We start from the raw sequence: 20345 nt of genomic DNA on the forward strand, positions 1-20345 counted from the left end.
CCACAGCTTCAGCAGCAGTATCTCCATGGCCACCGAGCTCCTTGAGAGCAGCTTGTTCCATACTGAGGGCCTCAATGTTGAGACCAAGGTTCCTGGTAGTAGTCCATCTGTGACGGGGGCTAGTGCCTTGCCCACCACCCATTGCGCTGCGCTGAGGGCCGCGTCTGACATCCTCTAACCGACGGACTTGCAACACCTGCATTGATCCAGGAATCCAAGGGAACTCATTAATTCATAGATTTTCCGTCACCAATCAAAAGTGATCAATCCTGGCCGCAAGTTAAAGGAGAAGAGTGTGCACTACTCATGCACGAGGTGCCGGTGATGGATGCCACCTGGCTACCTAGCTAGCTGCTAGCTAGCTAGTGCAAAGGGGGGGTTGAGTTGGCATGGCTTGAGTCGTTGCAAGAGGTCTTGAGGAACACCTTACATATACTAATATACTCCCTCCGTCCCAAAATTCTTGTCTTAGATTTGTCTAGATACGGATGTATCTAATACTAAAACGTGACTTGATACATCCATATTGAGAAAAATCTAAGTCGAGAATTATGGGTGGGACGGAGTACACGACAGGAGAGAAGAGATAGGGAGATATGTAAGCAGTGGCTGCTGTGTAAGGGGATGAGGATAGTTTGCTTGACTTGACTTAGGTAACCACACATGCAGCTCACTTGGTTTAAGAGTGGAATGCGAATGAATCATATCCTATGGTTGATTGAAGATAAGCATTGCAGGAATTGAAGGCACGGCAAGAATTGTCACCAACAGACAGCAAAGGGTGACGAACATATGGCTGATATATTTCTTTGACTTGTCGTCGAATCGAGAGAATCGACGGATGCAACGAGAAGGACGGACGGAGACGACATCTGTCTCTTGCGATCGGCAACTGATCGAGTTGTTGGTTGGTCACTACGGTAGAGTATACAGTGCTAGCTAGGTCTCCGTGGAAGGAACCTCTTGGGAAATGACACAAACACCTGGTGGGCGGCCTGAGGACTGACCTGACTAGGTCACGCTTGCTTCCAGAGAGGAGAGGACGGTGGGAAACCATGTTGGGCTGGAAGACGATGCGTTTTTTGTCCTTGCCTGCCCTTCATCCCCTCGCCGTTGCGGTCGCGGTCGCCGCCGTCTGCTGCTGGACTCGCTGGGAGTAGAGCAGAGGAAAGGAAGACGAGGAACGGTGGGTTGAATCGATGGTGGGCCACTCCGGTGCTGTAGCTAGGTGAATTCATTGGATGACCACACGGGAAACTATATAGCGAATTAAGGATAGGTCCAGTGTTTTATACCGACTACAAATAGTCAAAGCTTCTCTTAACTTTAATTAATGCTAAAGTAAAGCAGGTGAACAAGGAGACAATGAAAGGTAACTCAAATGGCGACAGCTCCAGTCTTGAGAGACATTGGATGCATGATCAAGGGTGGGGGTGTGTCGTAAGATGAAGATCGGATGGTACATGATGAGCCCGCCAGGTTTGGCACTAACCGCTGGGTGTTGATTTCTCCAGTTAACAACATGACCAATGTCGATTTCTTCAAAAGATGATGCAGTCTGGTTCCTGGCAAGGAGACATATGTGTAAGTAATTGTCATGGTTCTGCCGGTCAGGGTCAGAATATTTTTTAGTATACTAATACTGAATCACCCAAATACTAACCATTGCACACATGGTATTTCTGAGTCACATCCGTGTCTCTGCTTCTTGGCGGCAACAGTGAGTATAGCATTCCTTTCGATGCCCTGAACTGTTCAGCGGCATCTAAACCTTCTCCAGTTATAGCTGAAAAATTCGGCAAGCCATTCAGTTATAGCTAATTACAGTACACATAATGTCCCTCTGCTCAGAGCAGAGAGCAAACACGCATAATCTCCTTCTCACCTTTGCAGTGCCAAATAAAACCAACAACGGCTTATCGCCAAATAAAACAAACAACGGTTTTTGGTAATAAAAGGCTTCCCTCAATGATCACTTCCTACGCTTCTCATCGCCAAATAAAACCAAGAACGGCTTACAAATCCCCCAGGATTATGACTCTGGTGAAGGAAGACTGACGAAAATTTCAGCCCTGCCAGATATGTTGTGCACAGCGGGCACGGGGCTAACAAAACAACAGCAAACGAAATGTGTTCAGGGTCAGGGTCAGAATACTATGTGATACACTGATACTCAGTGAAGAAAATACTAACCATCACAACAATTTAGGTCAGTCTGAGTGACGTCACCAGGTGACGGCCTTCAGATATACCTAGTTGCAGGCCTAGCCAATGTGTCAAATTGCTTTTATTCCTTGTCATGGCTCCCACCCGTGACCAGATCACATCTCTATGTATCTGCACAACTATTACAACGTGGACTTACTGCAAGCCAATCCATCACCCACCTCGGCAGCTAATTCTAAAACGTTTTCAAGTCTATTAACCTGATAACAACATGGAGCTAGTGTACATCTTGCAGTTCACAGCCTTCTTACCTCGCACGGATGAACATTTCTGGTGTGTTCCTTCTGGTGGCCTCAACTTTTCAGCGGCATCTAGACCTTCTGCAGTTACTCACACCAGTCCTACAATTAAACACATGCAGTTTGACCAACAGTAGCTACATCATGATCATGTCAACTGGTGATAAAGAGTAGTATGAAGTTTGAATAGTTCAAGAAACACACCTGAGTCATGACTCCAAGACTACCAACATTGACCCCTTTTTCTGTCAGCTTCACATATGGGATTTATAATCAAGCTATTAGCTGCTTCCTTCTCCCCGTTCAGTCAAAATCGGATGCGGATTTTCGTGCTGAACATTTTGATATATTATACGTTTTTGTCTGACATCGTATGCAAAAGTTATAGCCGTTTTACTTTTTCATAACACTTCTTTTGCAAAACATGTCCAAATTTAAGTTTTTTAATTTTCCAAACTAGTAGATGTAGTAATATAACTACATCTCGAAGGATTTTAGTTTTTGAAGTTTTTATCATTTTCTTTTGTGTTTTTTCAAAACTAAAATGGCGATGCCCTTTAGTCCCGGTTCGTGTCTCATACCGGGACTAAAGGGCTCATTTGAATCGGGACTAATGCCTTTAGCCGCTCGAACCGGGACTAATGCTCACATTAGTCCCGGTTCGTAATGAAACCGAGACTAATGTGTATATTGAGCTATGACCAAAGCCCTGTTTTCTACTACTGCGGCAGCTTACGGTCTCTCGTTCGAGTGCTCAGGCTGAGTATCGTGCGGTGGCCAATGCCGTCGCCGAGTGATTGTTGGTTTGCCGCCTGCTTCAGGTTGTGGATACCACTCTTGCCGTGCTGGTCTGCAGCATTGTACGTGCCATGGAGCTCATCGTGGATGCAGAAGTAGTCCAGCTCGTACAGCAAGTCTTCGGCATTGTGTGCCGAAACCTGCAGCATCAGCAGCAGTATCTCCATGGCTGGGCCACCGAGCTCCTTGAGAGCAGCTTGTTCCGTACGAAGGGCCTCAATGTTGAGACCAAGTTTCCTGGTACCCGCCCAAGCCTCTAGCAGACCATCCGCCCAAGCCTTGCCCACCACCCATTGTGCCGTGCTGAGGGTTGCGTCTGACATCCTCTAACCGACGGACTTGCTACACCTGCATCGATCCAGGAACCCAAGGGAACTCATTAATTCATTGATTTTCCGTCACCAATCAAAAGTGATCAATCCTGGCTGCAAGTTAAAGGAGAAGAGTGTGCACTACTCATGCAGGAGGTGCGGGTGATGGATGCCACCTGGCTACCTAGCTAGCTGCTAGCTAGCTAGTGCAAAGGGGGGGTTGAGTTGGCATGGCTTGAGTCGTTGCAGGAGGTCTTGAGGAACACCTTACATATACTGATCTACTCCCTCCGTCTCAAAATTCTTGTCTTAGATTTGTCTAGATACAGATGTATCTAATACTAAAACGTGACTTGATACATCCATACTTAGACAAATCTAAGACGAGAATTATGGGAGGGATGGAGTACACGAGAGGAGAGAAGAGATAGGGAGATATGTAAGAAGTGGTTGCTGTGTAAGGGGATGAGGATAGTTTGCTTGACTTGACTTAGCTAACCACACACTCGGTTTAAGAGTGGAATGTGAATGAATCATATCCTATGGTTGATTGAAGATAAGCATTTCAGGAATTGAAGGCACGACAAGAATTGTCACCAACAGACAGCAACTGGTGACGAATATATGGCTGATATCTTTCTTTGACTTGTCGTCGAATCGAGAGATTCGATGGATGCAACGAGAAGGACGGATGCAGACGGCATCCGTCTCTTGTGCTCGGCAACTGATCGAGTTGTTGGTTGGTCACTACGGTAGAGTATACAGGGCTAGCTAGGTCTCCGTGGAAGGAACCTCATGGGAAATGACACAAACACATGGTGGGCAGCCTGAGGATTGACCTGACTAGGTCACGCTTGCTTCCAGAGAGGAGAGGAGAGGACGGCGGGCAACCATGTTGGGCTGGAAGACGACGTGTTTTTTGTCCTTGCCCGCCCTTCATCCCCTCGCCGTTGCGGTCGCGGTCGCCGCCGTCTGCTACTGGACTCGCTGGGAGCAGAGCAGAGGAAAGGAAGACTAGGAACAGTGGGTTGAATCGATGGTGGGCCACTCCGGTGCTGTAGCTAGGTGAGTTCAGAGGATGACCACACGGGAAACTATATAGGGAATTAAGGATAGGTCCAGGGTTTTATACCCACTACAAATAGTCAAAGCTACTCTCACTAGTGCAGAACCGGGCTATAACACGGGTTCGTAAGGGCCTTTAGTGCCGGTTCTGTAACCGGCACTAAAGGGTGGGGACTAAAGCCCCCCCCCTTTAGTACCGGTTCTGCATGTACCGCCGCTCAAGGGCCACCAAGTGGCACGAGCCAGGGCCGGGTGTGGGAATACCTTTAACCGGTACTAAATTTTTGGGGGGGTTTTGGTTTTATTATTTATTTTTCATTTAATTTTGTGTTTTCCATTTAATTCTTTTTTGTATGCTGGTATTTTACGATACTACATATTGTCTATAGCCCTTTTCCTAGTAGTGCGTTATGCATATATATCATCGAATGTCTCACAACCACACCATTATTCACACATACACATGTATATATATACAGTTTTTCCTACATGTTGCCTCCAGAGCCAGTGGCATTTGCCTTGGTGCCTTCGGAGCACGATGACAATTGGGAGTGGTTCATTGGGGTGGTATCTCGTAGTAGAATTCCCCTTTGGGATCTATGACCTGGTCGAGCAGAAATCCCGCTATTTCCTCTTGAAGTGCTCGTATGCGCTCCTTTGGTAGGAGTGTCTCCCGCACCGATTCGAACTGTTAAGAAGGAGATCAATATGCATGTGTATTAGTTATGTGACTAGATATCGATAATGATGTAAAAATTGTGAATATTGTTCTGTCAAACGTACCCATAGCTGTCTATCAGTTTTGGTACTTTCGGACGTCATCATGCGAATGTTCTCGAAAACGTAATAATTAATCAAGCATGATAATTAATGGTATTGAAACTAGAATTAAAGAGATGCATGGTAGCTAGCTAGTACTACTTAATTAATTATACCTTGGGTCGAAACCAATACAACTTTTCTCTCCATTCGCCTGGAACCTCATTCCAGAACTTTTCCCAAGCCCTGCCCGCCGGCAAAGAAAATGAATAAACGAGTTATTAAATAGTTGATATCAGGAAATGACAAACTAAAGAGGCCGACATATAGTTAATAATGATTGAAATTACCTGTCGACTATCCCCTTCACGATTGTGTAGTCTTTCTTTTTTTTAAGTAGTGAGTCCAGTACTTCAACTGTTCCTTCGTCAACTTTAATGATTAACAAGATCCAATGGTAAGTGCACGCACACATGTTTGCATGTCTTAATTAAGTGGGCATGTGCATAACACTCATCAACTATCCTAAACCCTATACACTTAATTATTAACATCTAGCTAGCTAGTAAGTAAAAATAGAATTTATAGTACAAGACAGTGTGACTCACAGGAAGTTGTAAGGAAGTACTATATCTTCATTGGTATTGAGGCGCTTCAAGAACTCTAGCATGTTGTTCTCTACATCTGCTTTATACCATGGATATGTCCATGTTTTTTCATTAACGGTATTTGGGTCAATGAACCCAATGCCATAGCGTCCAGCTTTTTTCATTTCATACATCTTCATCCTTCATAATACCACAGGATAGAATATAGTGAGGATAATTACAGGTAATGATCGATCAATGAGCACTACAACTAGCTCGAGACTTAAATTACAGAAAGAAATCACTTCCAGACAATAGCAACTGACGAGAGATTTGTCGAGTGCGTCTTGATTGAAAAACTGAAATAGTTCTGAATACTCAACGGACAGAGCTAACTTATGGAAGTAATACTCTTCCTTGACTTTCACCATGAGGCCCTCTCGATTGGTACTCTTGGTAATTTTCATGTACCAATCATGCAATTCATACATTCTCGTTGGGAGGTTCTTGACCTCCTCAGGCTTGACCAAAGGTTGGCCGCGGACATATTTCCGTTTTGTGTCCTGCTCTCTAAGCAGAGGCATGGGATCAATCTCGAGGAGTTGTCCAACAGTGATACCGAGCATTTCAGCCTGCCTTCTATGCTCGTCGGTTATTACCAGCTGACCGGCGCTGGTACTCTCATGTGTTGGTACAACAAGCGGGGGGATCGATTGCGCCACCTCTTCTCCTAGCTGTGGAACAGTTTTCCCGCATTTTTGGCCAGCTGCTTGGCTCGAGCTCGAGCTCGACTCCTTTTATCGTGCTCGATGTGCCTTCCTGATTTGGCTCTCATAGTCTGAGTCAACAGGCTTGGGAGCTAGTGCTTTAGCCATACGAATAAAGTGGTCAATCTTATCCTCGGGCACTTTCTCCCTTGGCGGCGGTGGCGGATTCGGTCCAAAATGGGCGTCCACTTGGGCCTTCACTATGGCTTCGTTTTGCTCCTTGGTCATGTCGTAAGGCCTCTGCGGAAGAGGAGCGAGGCTTGGACCATATTGAAATCGCTTGCCTCCGCCTGTACCTCCTGTACTACCTCGACTTGTAGCACTACGCACCATAGCTGCGGCGGCTCTCTTCGCGATTGCTGAGGCAGCGGAGACGGGTGACGCGGTGTCGGACTTGGAGGAGGAGTGGCATGCGTTGGTGGACTTGGAGGAGGAGGAGTGGCCTCACGCGTTGGCTGAGTTGAAGTAGGAGGAGTGGCCTCACGCGTTGGTTGAGTTGAAGCAGGAGGAGTGGCCTGAAGCTGTGCCGGACTTGGAGGAGCGTGAGTCTTCTGGTCCTCGTCACCTCCTGGAATGTGAAGCTCTAGCTGACGCGGTGTCGGTGGCCTTCGAAAGATGATGCAATCCTTTCTCCATAGGATGATACGATGTATGGCCTCTCCCAGTGTGTGCTCCTCGTCACCTCCAGGAATGTCAAGCTGTAGCCCCGAATATTGGTCCACCACTTCATCAACCACGACACGAGCATAGCCGGCTGGAATCGTTCTGCAATGGTAGGTTGCTCCTGGGGAATTTGTATAAGCAACGGCGTCCGCCGCCTTCACGGATATGTTCTTTATTTTGAAGTGTAGCTCACAGTTAGTGTTCTCCATGATGTCATCCACGGGGTATCTATCCAGCAGTGCGTCGCCCGGGGCGGAACCCACGCTGCTTCTCGGCATGGATGGGACGGTGCTATCCAATGCTAGATTATCCGCAAGCTGCGGCTGCAGCTGAGACCCCCTTTCCTGGCTAAGTGAGTCGATCTGCTACTGCTGCCGCTGGAATTTGAGTGCCAAGTCCGCGTGCGCTGATTCTAGGCCTTGAAGGCGTTCCGCTTCCTGCTTCCTCTACTCGTCCTCCAGCTTCTTCTTCTTCTCCTCCTCCATCTTCCTTCTCGCACGGCTTCTGTAGTCGGTGTTCCACTCAGAAAAGCCCTCATACCACGGAACAACGTCCTTGCCTCGCGTTCTTCCCGGGTGTTCAAGATTTCCCAGGGCGCGTGTAAACTCGTCGTTCTCTCTGTTGGGCGTGTACACCCCCTTTCGAGCTTCTTCTATTGCTTCAACTAACTTAACATCGGCTCCTTTAAGACATGCCTTCTTCGAAACCTGGCCTGTCTTCGGGTCCAACGCCGCCCATGCGCATAGAAGCAAGTTCTGCACCTGGGGGGCCAGCTCAATGTAACTGGAGTGACCTGTGCAGCCAGCATCTCTTGCTCAGACTTATCCCACTTAGGCATTGCCACCGCGTAGCCACCTGGCCCCAGCCTATGGAATTGCTTCTTTTTTGCGGCATTGGCCTTGTTTTTTTGGACCGTTCCTTAGATAACTCTGATTCCTTGAATTTCACGAAATCGTCCCAGTGTTCTCTTTGGTTCTCCAGTGTTCCCTTGAATTCTGGAGTCTTCTTTCCTGCTTTGACGTAGTTATTCCATATAGTTTTCTTGTGGTTGTTGAATGCAATTGCCATCTTCCTAAGAGCAGTGTCCTTGACTTTCTCAATATCTGCAGCTGTGAAATGATCTGGTAGGGTGAAATGTTCCATGAGATTTTCCCATTGCACAGTTTTTGCTCTGTCGTCGACAAAAGTAAGATCTGGACGGCGCTTTGATGGCTCTTTCCATTCTTGAAGGGAGATCGGGAGTTTGTCCTTCACAAGAACTCCGCACTAACGAACGAGCTTGTTTGCAATGTTCTTAAGCGCTATTGGTTCGCCATTAGTTTTGATGGCATCGATGTTGTACTTTATGCCCTCCTTCAACTTTTTACCCGGGCCTCGCACTCTGCCTGTAGAAGATTTGCTCGATCCGTTAATATATCTTCAAATCATTTAAAACATGTGATGATCACCAGATGCCTGCTTATATAAATATACCTCACCGGTCTCTGTTATTTCAAGATCAACATTTTCTTCACCATCATAATCAAAAACGTCGTCCATGACTTCATCAATTCGGTCGTCCCGATCGAATATCATATCATCACCCTCCCCGGTATTGTTCAGATATTGGGAGCCGTCATCTTCTTCATTTCGATCATCTGGCGCGCGAGGGGAGCGTATCATCTCGAACAGGGCCTCTTTCTCCCTCTCTGCCGGTATTGTCCGCCATAACTTTTATTTAACTAATCCAGAAGAAATATAAAATAATTTATTATTCAAATTACAATGCATGCATGCAATCAATAAGGAAATCCTAAATCATAGTACATAATATGCATCGTCTCGAATAATATATAATCTCAAATACATCATCTCGAATATTATATATCGAATACATCACTAGCTAGCTAGCTAATAAAGATCGAATACTACAGAATAATCTAGGCCACTCACGGTTCCTGAGGCGCGGGCGGTGGATACCCAAAGAGAAGGAACCATCAAAGGATCATAGTTCCGGTCATCTCCCCAAAGTCCTTGCCAGGTATTGGAGAACCTGACGTCCATAACAGCCATGTAGCGACGGACGTGCTCGTCCTCCTCCCTGACACGGCGACGCACCACCTCTGGTGGGGCCGGCTCCCTCCGCACCGAAAGTGGCCCACGGGAACGCCACCAAAGGAGCTGAGGGTCGACGACGGGACCCGGGTTCCTCACCAAGCGGCGAGCCCCTGAAGGTGGCACCTAACAGTGCCAGCCCGGCGGAGCCCAGTCCCGGACATGGGTCCTCTGAAGCAGGACGTCGTCGCGAACGGGTCGACGGCGAGGATGCGGGATGGGCATCATCGAGAACAAATACTATACGCCGCAAAAGAAATATTTTTTAAATGATTGGATTGTGATTTCTTATATGCAAATTCTAAATTTCTATAACTAAAATTATAAGAAACTAAAAACTAACATTTCTATAACAATTTGAAATTAATCTAATTCATCTAGCTAAAACTAACATTTCTAAAATTTCAAACATTTCTATAACATTTCTAACATTTCTATATACTATTTGACATTAAGATAATCTAATTAATTAATTCATCTAAAACATTTGTATAAAAACAGAAAAACAGAAAAAACTAAAAACAGAATCGTGTGTGTGTGTGTGCGCCCGCGCGCGCGCGCGTGTGTGTGTGTGCATGTGTGTGTGTGTGCATGTGTGTGTGTGTGCGCGCTCGTGCGCGTGTGCACCGCACCGACTTTGATTGGAGGGGCCGGGGAAAGGGGCTCACAGTGCGGGCGACGGCGACGGCGAGGCGACGGGACGGCGAGGCAGAGGGGACGGCGACGGGGGCGGCGGCGACGACGACGGACGACGACGGGGTGGACGACGGGGGCGGCGACGAGGGGCGGTGGCGACGGGGCAGAGGAGAAGAAGCAGAGGGAGAATGAACTGACGAATTTTTTTGAAGTGTTTTCTTATATAGAACCTACCTTTAGTACCGGTTGCAGCCACTAACCGGTACTAAAGGTCTATTTTGGCCAGGCGAAGCGGCGGGAAGCGCACCCCCTTTAGTACCCGGTCGTGGCTACAACCGGTACTAAAGGTCCCCCTTTAGTACCGGTTGGAGCCGCGACCCGGTACTAAACGGGGTGCACTGACGCAGGTGCGGTGCAGGCAAGTTTAGTCCCACCTCGCTAGCCGAGGGGCGCCCGCACCTGTTTAAAAGCCCTGGCGCGGCTGCTCTCTCGAACTCTTCTCTATAGCAGGCTTCTGGGCCTAACTCTGCCTCTCTGCCCTGTGGTCCTACTGGGCCTTGCGGGCATGCATCCTGGCCCAACTACAGGTTGGGTTACTAGTCGTATGCAGGCCGCTGTGGCCTAGTAGGTGGGCTTTTTTATTTAAGTCTCCAAAAAAATTTTGTTTTTTCTTTTCTACTTTATTTATTTTTATTTATTTATTTCTGAATATTTTTTCTTTAGGTACAAAAAATTACGAACTTTCTGTTAGTGCCAGTAGTTTTCAAATTTGAATAGTTTAAATTTGAATTATTTGACGAACTAATTTGTAGACGAAGTGCATCTAGTTTTTGCACATAAAATTTCTTCGCATTTCAAATACCAAAACACATAAGTACCCTAACTATTACAAAGATTCCCTCCGGTTTGTTCGAAGCGGCACTTTCCAGATATATATGTCCGGAAAGTCACTACAGAAGAAAGTGATGACGGTGAAGCCTATCACATCCTAGAGTGGGATCTTTGGGTGTGAAACTTTTTCTTTGCGTGTGTCCCTTTGCACTGTAACCATGGACAATCTTCATCATTTAACTCGATGCTCGGATCAATATTCACTGTAAATGGAGCAATTTCATCAAACTTTTCATAATCTTCTGACATGTCTGTCTTTCACATAGAAAACATGCGCCACATCATTGGCTAGGACGAATGGTTCGTCTGCATACGCAAGATTGTTGAGATCCACTGTTGTCATTCCGTACTGCGGGTCTTCTGTTACCCCGCCTCGTGTCATATTGACCCATTTGCACCGAAACAAAGGGACCTTCAAACCACCTCCAAAGTTAAGTTCCCATATGTCCTCTATGTAACCATAATATGTTTCCTTTCCCGTGTTGGTTGTTGCATCAAAGCGGACACCACTGTTTTGGTTGGTGCTCTTCTTATCTTGGGCGATCGTGTAAAATGTATTCCCGTTTATCTCGTACCCTTTGAAAGTCATTATATTCGAAGATGCTAACTGGGACAACAAGTACAGGTCATCTTCAATATCGCCATCATGTACGGCACGTGTCTGCAACCAACCGGCGAAAGTCCCCGTTTGTTCACGTGTAATCCAGTCGTCAGACTGCTCCGGGTGTTTGGAGTGTAGAAAATTCTTGTGTTCCTCCATATACGGAGCCACCAAGGCGGAGTTCTATAGAACTATGTAGTGTGCTTCTATGAGAGAATGCCCGTCCATACATATTATTTTATCCCCTCCTAGCATGCCTTTTCCATTTAGTCTGCCCTTATGCCGCGATTCAGGAACACCAATCGGCTTAAGGTCTGGAATAAAGTCAATACAAAACTCAATGACCTCCTCATTTTCATGGCCCTTCGAGATGCTTCCTTCTGGCCTAGCACGGCTATGAACATATTTCTTCAAGACTCCCATGAACCTCTCAAAGGGGAACATATTGTGTAGAAATACAGGACCCAAAACGTTAATCTCTTTGCAAAGGTCAACTAGGACGTGCGTCATGATGTTGAAGAAGGATGGTGGGAACACCAACTCGAAACTGATAAGACATTGCACCAAATCATTCTGTAACCTTGGTATGATTTCTGGATCGATTACCTTCTGTGAGATTGCATTGAGGAATGCACATAGCTCCACAATGGCTAATCGAACGTTTTCTGGTAGAAGCCCCCTCAATGCACCCGGAAGCAGTTGCGTCATAATCACGTGGCAGTCATGAGACTTTAGGTTCTGGAACTTTTTCTCTGCCATATTTATTATTCCCTTTATATTCAACGAGAAGCCAGACGGTACCGTCATACGGAGCAGGCATTCAAAGAAGATTTCCTTCTCTTCTTTGGTAAGACTGTAGCTGGCATGACCCTGATGTATGCCGTCTTTTCTGTGCATACGTTGCTGGTCCTCCCGTGCCTCCGGTGTAACTTTTGTCTTCCCATACACGCCCAAGAAGCCAAGCAGGGTCATGCAAAGATTCTTCGTCACGTGCATCACGTCGATTGCGCAGCGGACCTCTAGGTCTTTCCAATAGGGCAGGTCCCTAAATATAGATTTCTTCTTCCACATGGGTGCGCGTCCATAAGCGTCCTTCGGAACAGGTTGTCCGCCAGGACCTTTTCCAAAGATTATCTTCAAATCCTTGACCATATCATGTACATCAGCACCAGTACGGTGGCGAGGCTTCATCCGGCGATCCGCCTTACCTTTAAAATGCTTGCCTTTCTCTCTTACAGGTTGCCTGCTCGGAAGAAATTGACGATGTCCCAGGTACACATTCTTCCTACAACTATCCAAATATGCACTGTCGGTATCATCCAAACAGTGCGTGCATCCGCGGTATCCCTTATTTGTCTGTCCTGAAAGGTTACTGAGAGCAAGCCAATCATTGATGGTCACGAACAGCAACGCCTGTAGGTCAAATTCTTCCTGTTTGTACTCATCCCATGCGCGTACACATTTTCCATTCCACAACTATAATAGTTCTTCAACTAATGGCCTTATGTACACATCAATGTCGTTGCCGGGTCGCTTAGGGCCTTGGATGAGCAATGACATCATAATGAACTTCCGCTTCATGCACAACCAAGGAGGGAGGTTATACAAACATAGAGTCACATGCCACGTGCTATGGTTGCTGCTCTGCTCCCCAAAAGGATTAATGCCATCTGCGCTTAGACCAAACCATACGTTCCTTGGGTCACCTGCAAACTCCTCCCTGTACTTTCTCTTGATTTTTCTCCACTACGACCCGTCAGCGGGTACTCTCAACTTTCCGTCTTTCTTACGGTCTTCTCCATGACATCGCATCGCCTTGGCATGCTCTTTGTTTTGGAACAAACGTTTCAACCGTGGTATTATAGGAGCATACCACATCACCTTGGCAGGAATCTTCTTCCTGGGGCGCTCGCCCTCGACATCACCAGGGTCATCGTGGCTGATCTTATAGCGCAATGCACCGCATACCAGGCAAGCATTCAAATCCTCGTACTCACCGCGGTAGAGGATGCAGTCATTAGGGCATGCATGTATCTTCTGCACCTCTAACCCTAGAGGGCAGGCAGCCTTCTTTGCTTCATACGTACTCTCGGGCAATTCATTGTCCTTTGGAAGCATATTCTTTATCATTACCAGCAACTTTCCAAATCCTTTGTCAGATACACCATTCTCTGCCTTCCATTGCAGCAATTCCAGTGTCGTGCCCAGCTTTTTCTTGTCACCTTCGCAATTTGGGTACAACAATTTCTTGTGATCCTCTAACATGCGCTGCTACTTCTTCTTCTCCTTTTCACTTGAGTAGTTTCTCTTTGCATTGGCAATGGCCCGACCTAGATCATCAGCGGGCTCATCTGATGCCTCTTCTTCAGCTTCTTCTTGCATGGCCGGCTCAGATTCATCCCCCATTGTTGTATCATCATATTCAGGGAACCCATGGCCAGGATAGCTATCGTCGTCCTCTTCTTCTTCATTGTCTTCCATCATAACCCCTCTTTCTCCGTGCTTGGTCCAAACATTATAGTGGGGCATGAAACCGGACTCAAACAGGTGGACGTGAATGGTTTTTGAGTTAGAGTAATTGTAATCATTCTTACAGCCAGCACATGGACAAGGCATAAAACCATTCGCTCGCTTGTTTGCCTGAGCCGCAATCAGAAAAGTATGCACGCCGTCAACGAACTGGGGAGAGCATCGTTCATCGTACATCCATTGTCGGCGCATCTTCATTACACACCACCGAATAGACCAAATTAATACAAGTTCATACATAAAGTTCATACAACACTTAAATGCAACATACAAATAACTCTCTAGCTAAAGCATTTAAATGCAACAGCAAATGCGATCAAGATCGCAACTAAGGTAACAATTGATCCAACAACATAATGATACCAAGCCTCACTATCAATGGCATATTTTCTAATCTTTCTAATCTTCAACCGCATTTTCTCCATCTTGATCTTGTGATCATCGACGACATCGGCAACATGCAACTCCAATTCCATCTTCTCCCCCTCAATTCTTTTCCATTTTTCTTTCAAATACTCATTTTCTCTTTCAACTAAATTTAACCTCTCGACAATAGGGTCGGTTGGCATTTCCGGTTCACATACCTCCTAGATAAAAATATCTCACTACTAGGAAAAAGCCTAGTAGTAGCGCGGGTGCCTGCACTACTACTACGGCGCTACAGCTAAATAGTAGTAGTAGCGCGGTGCATCCCGCGCTACTAGTACGTGTGTTAGTAGTAGCGCGGGTTCGACACGCGCTACTACTAACTATCTGTAGCGCGTGTCTGTGACCCGCACTACTACTATAAATTTGAAAAACCAACAAAAAAATCTCGACCCCGTGCGTGCTGTCAATGGTGTCAATGGTTCGGTCGACGGCGCCGACGGCCATGGCGACGGGGCGGCGGCGACGCGCATGTTGGTCGGGAGCAGGGAGATCTCGGCCATGACGCACGCCTCATGGAAGCCATTGAGGGCGGCCGCGGAGGCCAGCCCGGCGTGGGCCGGGAGCTGGAGGACCTAGATCTTGGCATCGTGCGTGGGGAGCAGCACCTCACGGCGGCCGTGGCCGTTGAGGTCGGCGAAGAGCGGCGGCGGGAGGCGGTCCACGTCGTGCTTGAATGGGAACCCGTCGTCCGACAGGTGGTACCACGCCTCCCGAAACGAGAAGTCGCCCTCGTGCTGCCGGAGAAGGAGGGGGATGGGTCAGCTAGGGTTCCGGATCAAATCAGAGAGGGGGGAGGAGGAGGGCTGGCGTGGAGCGAGAAGAAGACGGCGAAGGCGGCGAGGAGGAGGATGTCGAGGTCGCGCTTTCGCATCTTGGCGGCGGCGAGGAGCTCCGGCGACCTCCCACCGAAGGGATCTCGGAGAGGGAGGGGGGAAGAAAGCAGAGTGTACCAGCGGCGGCAACCGCTGGAGTATGAGGGATAGAGGAGGAAAGTGAGAGAGGAGGAAAGTGAGGGAGAGAGGAGGGATTCGGCCGAGGATATGGGGATTTCACGTACCTCGTATTTAGTAGTAGCGTGGGTTTGTACCCCTCGCTACTACTATGGCATGTCCCGGGAGGGCATGACAGACACCGCTTAGTAGTAGCGCGGGTTAAAAACCCGCGCTACTTGTATCAACTTAGTAGTAGCGAGGGGTAAAAACCCGCGCTACTAGTAAGTACCAGTAGCGAGGGTTATAAACCCGCGCTACTAGTAAGCATCTGCCTATAAGATTTTCCCTAGTAGTGTCTATGTCAACTTGATGGGAATAATTTGTCATAAACACGAAATGCAACAAATAGTTTTAAAAGAGAATATACCACATCCGAATCATAACACGGGTAAGATAATTATACAAGTAACTATATATCTAAATCACACAAACATGATTTTTTTATATAAAAAAGATAAGAACAAGAGGCTCACCACAAGGTGGTGCTGGCGACGGGTCGGTGCGGACGATCGATGGTGGTTACGACGGAGATGGGAAGGCACTAAGTAAACCACACCTACATATGCAAACTAAGAGTTATTTTAAGCTCAAATTGCATATAAATCAAATAAACTACCACATATAATTCCTCCCAAATTAATAAAAGCCACAAATTAATCACTATATAAAGCATTGAAAGAGCTAATCTAGCAATGAGAGATGAAAGGACAAAGTTGCTAACCTTTGTGATCACTTGAATGGATGGGGCCCTTCAAATCTTGACAAAATTTGGACAAAATGTGTGATGAACTCGAGGGGAAGAGAGGAAGAACAGAGAGGAGTGGGGAAAGGGGGAAGAACAGAGCGAGCTAGACGAAGGGTTTATATGTAGGATGACCTGTAGTACCGGTTTGTGGCACGAACCGGTACTAAAGGTGCTGGAGGGGCCCCAGTCTGACAACACCTGGCCACCACTCTCTTTAGCACCGGTTCGTGGCACGAACCAGTGCTAAAGGTTCGCCACGAACCGGTACTACTGAGAGCGGCCCGCCTAGCCGTTGGAACCGGCACTAATGGTCACAGTAGTGCCGACTCAATTTCAAACCGGGACAAATGAGCTGCACATTAGACCCTTTTTCTACTAGTGTCTTAACTTTAATTAATACTAAAGTAAAGCAGGTGAACAAGGAGACAATGTAAGGTAACTCAAATGGCGAAAGCTCCAGTCTTGAGAGAGATTGGATGCGCGATCAAGGGTGGGGGTGTGTCGTAAGATGCAGATCGGATGGTAGATGATGAGCCCGCCCGGTTTGGTGCTAACCGCTGGGTGTTGATTTCTTCAGTTAACAACATGACGAGTGTCGATTTCTTCAGAAGATGATGCAGTCTGGTTTCTAGCAAGGAGATATATGTGTAAGTAATTGTCATGGTTCTGCCGGTCAGGGTCAGAATATTTTTTTACTATACTAATATTGAATCACCCAAACACTAACCATTGCACACATGGTATTTCCGAGTCACATCCGTGTCTCTGCTTCTGGCATGATTCTGATTTACCACCTAGCTGCAGGCTACCAATCCATGTGTCTTTGCTTCTTGGCGGGAACAGTGAGTACAGTATTCCTTTTGGTGCCCCGAACTGTTCAGCGGCATCTAAACCTTCTCCAGTTATATATAGCTGCAAAATTCGGCAAGGCATTCAGTTATAGCTGATTATAGTACACATAATGTCCCTCTGCTCAGAGCAGAGAGCAAACACACATAATCTCCTTCTCACCTTTGCAGTGCCAAATAAAACCAACAACGGCCTATCGCCAAATAAAACCAACAACGGTTTTCGGTAAGAAAAGGCTTCCCTCAATGATCACTTCCCACGCTTCTCATCGCCAAATAAAACCAACAGCGGCTTACAAATCCCACAGGATTATGACTCTGGTGAAGGAAGAATGACGAAAATTTCAGTCCCGCCAGATATTTTGTGCACAGCGGGCACGGGGCTGACAACACAGCAGCAAACGAAATGTGTTCAGGGTTAGGGTCAGAATACTATGTGATACACTTATACTCAATGAAGAAAATACTAACCATCGCAGCAATTTAAGTCAGTCTGAGTGACGTCACCAGGTGACGGCCTTCAGATATACCTAGTTGCAGGCCTAGCCAATGTGTCAAATTGCTTCTTCCTTGTGATGGCTCCCACACGTGACCGGATCACATCTCTATGTATCTGCACAACTATTACTAGGTGGACTTACTGCAAGCCCATCCGTCACTCACCTCGGCAGCCAATTCTGAAACGTTTTGAAGTCAGTTAACCTGATAATAAGATGGAGCTAGTGTACATCTTGCAGTTCACAACCTTCTTACATCGCACAGATGAACATTTCTGGTGTGTTCCTTCTGGTGCCCTCAACTGTTCAGCGGCATCTAGACCTTCTGCGGTTACTCACACCCGTCCTGCAGTTAAACACATGCAGTTTGACCAACAGTAGCTACATCATGATCATGTCAACTGGTGATAAAGAGTAGTATGGAGTTTGAATAGTTGAAGAAACACACCTGAGTCATGACTCCAAGACTACCAACATTGACCCCTTTTCTATCAGCTTCACATTTAAGTTTTACTTTTTCATAACACTTTTTTGCAAAACAAGTCCAAATTTAAGTTTTTTTTAATTTTCCTAGCTAGTAGATGTAGAAATATAACTACATCTCGAAGGATTTTATTTTTTGAAGTTTTTATCATTTTATTTTGTTTTTTCCAAAACTAAAATGGCGATACGCGGGGGGGGGGGGGGGGGGGGGGGTAGAGTTTGAGACACGAATCCCTTTAGTACAGGTTTGAGACACGAACCGAGACTAAAAGACATCGCACCCTTTAGTCCCGGTTCGTATCTCAAACCGGGACAAAAGATTAGACCTTTAGTTCCGATTTGAGACACGAACCGGGACTAAAGGGTGCGATGCCCTTTAGTCCCGATTCATGTCTCAAACCGGGACTAAAGGGCTCATTTGAACTGGGACTAATGCCTTTAGCCGCTCGAACCGAGACTAATGCTCACATTAGTCCTAGTTCGTAATGCATCCGGGACTAATGTGTATATTGAGCTGTGACCAAAGCCCTCTTTTCTACAAGTGCGGCACCCTACAGTCTCTTGTTCCAGTGCTGAGGCTGAGTATCGTGCGGTGGCCAACGCCGTCGCCGAGGGTTCGTGGCTTCGCCAGCTGCTTCAGGTTGTGGATACCACTCTTTCCGTGCTGGTCAGCAGCATTGTACGTGCCATGGAGCTCATCGTGGATGCGGAAGTAGTCCAGCTTGTCCAGCAAGTCTTCGGCATTGTGTGCCAAATCCCGCAGCTTCAGCAGCAGTATCTCCATGGCTGGGCCACCGAGCTCCTTGAGAGCAGCTTGTTCCGTACCGAGGGCCTCAATGTTGAGACAAAGGTTCCTGGTACCCGCCCAAGCCTCTAGCAGACCATCCGTGACGGGGGCTAGTGCCTTGCCCACCACCCATTGCGCTGCGCTGAGGGCCGCGTCTGACATCCTCTAGCCGACGGACTTGCTACACCTGCATCGATCCAGGAACCCAAGGGAACTCATTCATTCATAGATTTTCCGTCGCCAATCAAAAGTGATCAATCCTGGCTGCAAGTTAAAGGAGAAGAGTGTGCACTACTCATGCACGAGCTGCCGGTGATGGATGCCGCCTGGCTACCTAGCTAGCTACTAGATAGGTAGTGCAAAAGGGGGTTGAGTTGGCATAGCTTGAGTTGTTACAGGAGGTCTTGAGGAACACCTTACATATACTGATATACTCCCATCCATCCCAAAATTCTTGTCTTAGATTTGTCTAGATACAGATGTATTTAATACTAAAACATGACTTGATACATCCTTATTTAGACAAATCTAAGACGAGAATTATGGGAGGGATGGAGTACACGAGAGGAGAGAAGAGATAGGGAGATATGTAAGCAGTGGCTGCTGTGTAAGGGGATGAGGATAGTTTGCTTGACTTGACTTAGCTAACCACACATGCAGCTCACTTGGATTAAGAGTGGAATGTGAATGAATCATATCCTATGGTTGATTGAAGATAAGCATTGCAGGAATTGAAGGCATGACAAGATTTGTCACCAACAGACAGCAACGGGTGACAAACATATGGCTGATATCTTTCTTTGACTTGTCGTTGAATCGAGAGAATCAATGGATGCAACGAGAAGGACAGACGGAGACGACATCTGTCTCTTGCGCTCGGCAACTGATCGAGTTGTTGGTTGGTCACTTCGGTAGAGTATACAGGGATAGGTAGGTCTCCGTGGAAGGAACCTCATGGGAAATGACACAAACACCTGGTGGGCGGCCTGAGGTCTGACCTGACTAGGTCACGCTTGCTTCCAGAGAGGAGAGGACGGCGGGAAACCATGTTGGGCTGGAGGACGACGCGTTTTTTGTCCTTGCCCGCCCTTCATCCCCTCGCCGTTGCGGTCGCGGTCGCCGCCGTCTGCTGCTGGACTCGCCGGGAGCAGAGCAGAGGAATGGAAGACAAGGAACGGTGGGTTGAATCGATGGTGGGCCACTCCAGCGCTGTAGCTAGGTGAATTCAGAGGATGACCACACAGGAAATTATATAGCGAATTAAGGATAGGTCCATGGTTTTATACCCACTAGAAACAGTCAAAGCTACTCTTAACTTTAATTAATGCTAAAGTAAAGCAGGTGAACAAGGAGACAATGAAAGGTAACTCAAATGGCGACAGCTTCAGTCTTGAGAGG

General features: G+C 47.0%; 1 pseudogene; it reads right to left on the minus strand.

Moving 5' to 3' along the window:
- Positions 1-11229: 11229 nt before the first annotated feature.
- LOC141041892 (uncharacterized) lies at positions 11230-19109 on the minus strand (annotated as a pseudogene).
- Between the last annotated feature and the right edge of the window lie 1236 nt (positions 19110-20345).

The sequence above is a fragment of the Aegilops tauschii genome, chromosome 2, assembly GCF_002575655.3.
Source record: "Aegilops tauschii subsp. strangulata cultivar AL8/78 chromosome 2, Aet v6.0, whole genome shotgun sequence".
NCBI lineage: Eukaryota > Viridiplantae > Streptophyta > Magnoliopsida > Poales > Poaceae > Aegilops > Aegilops tauschii.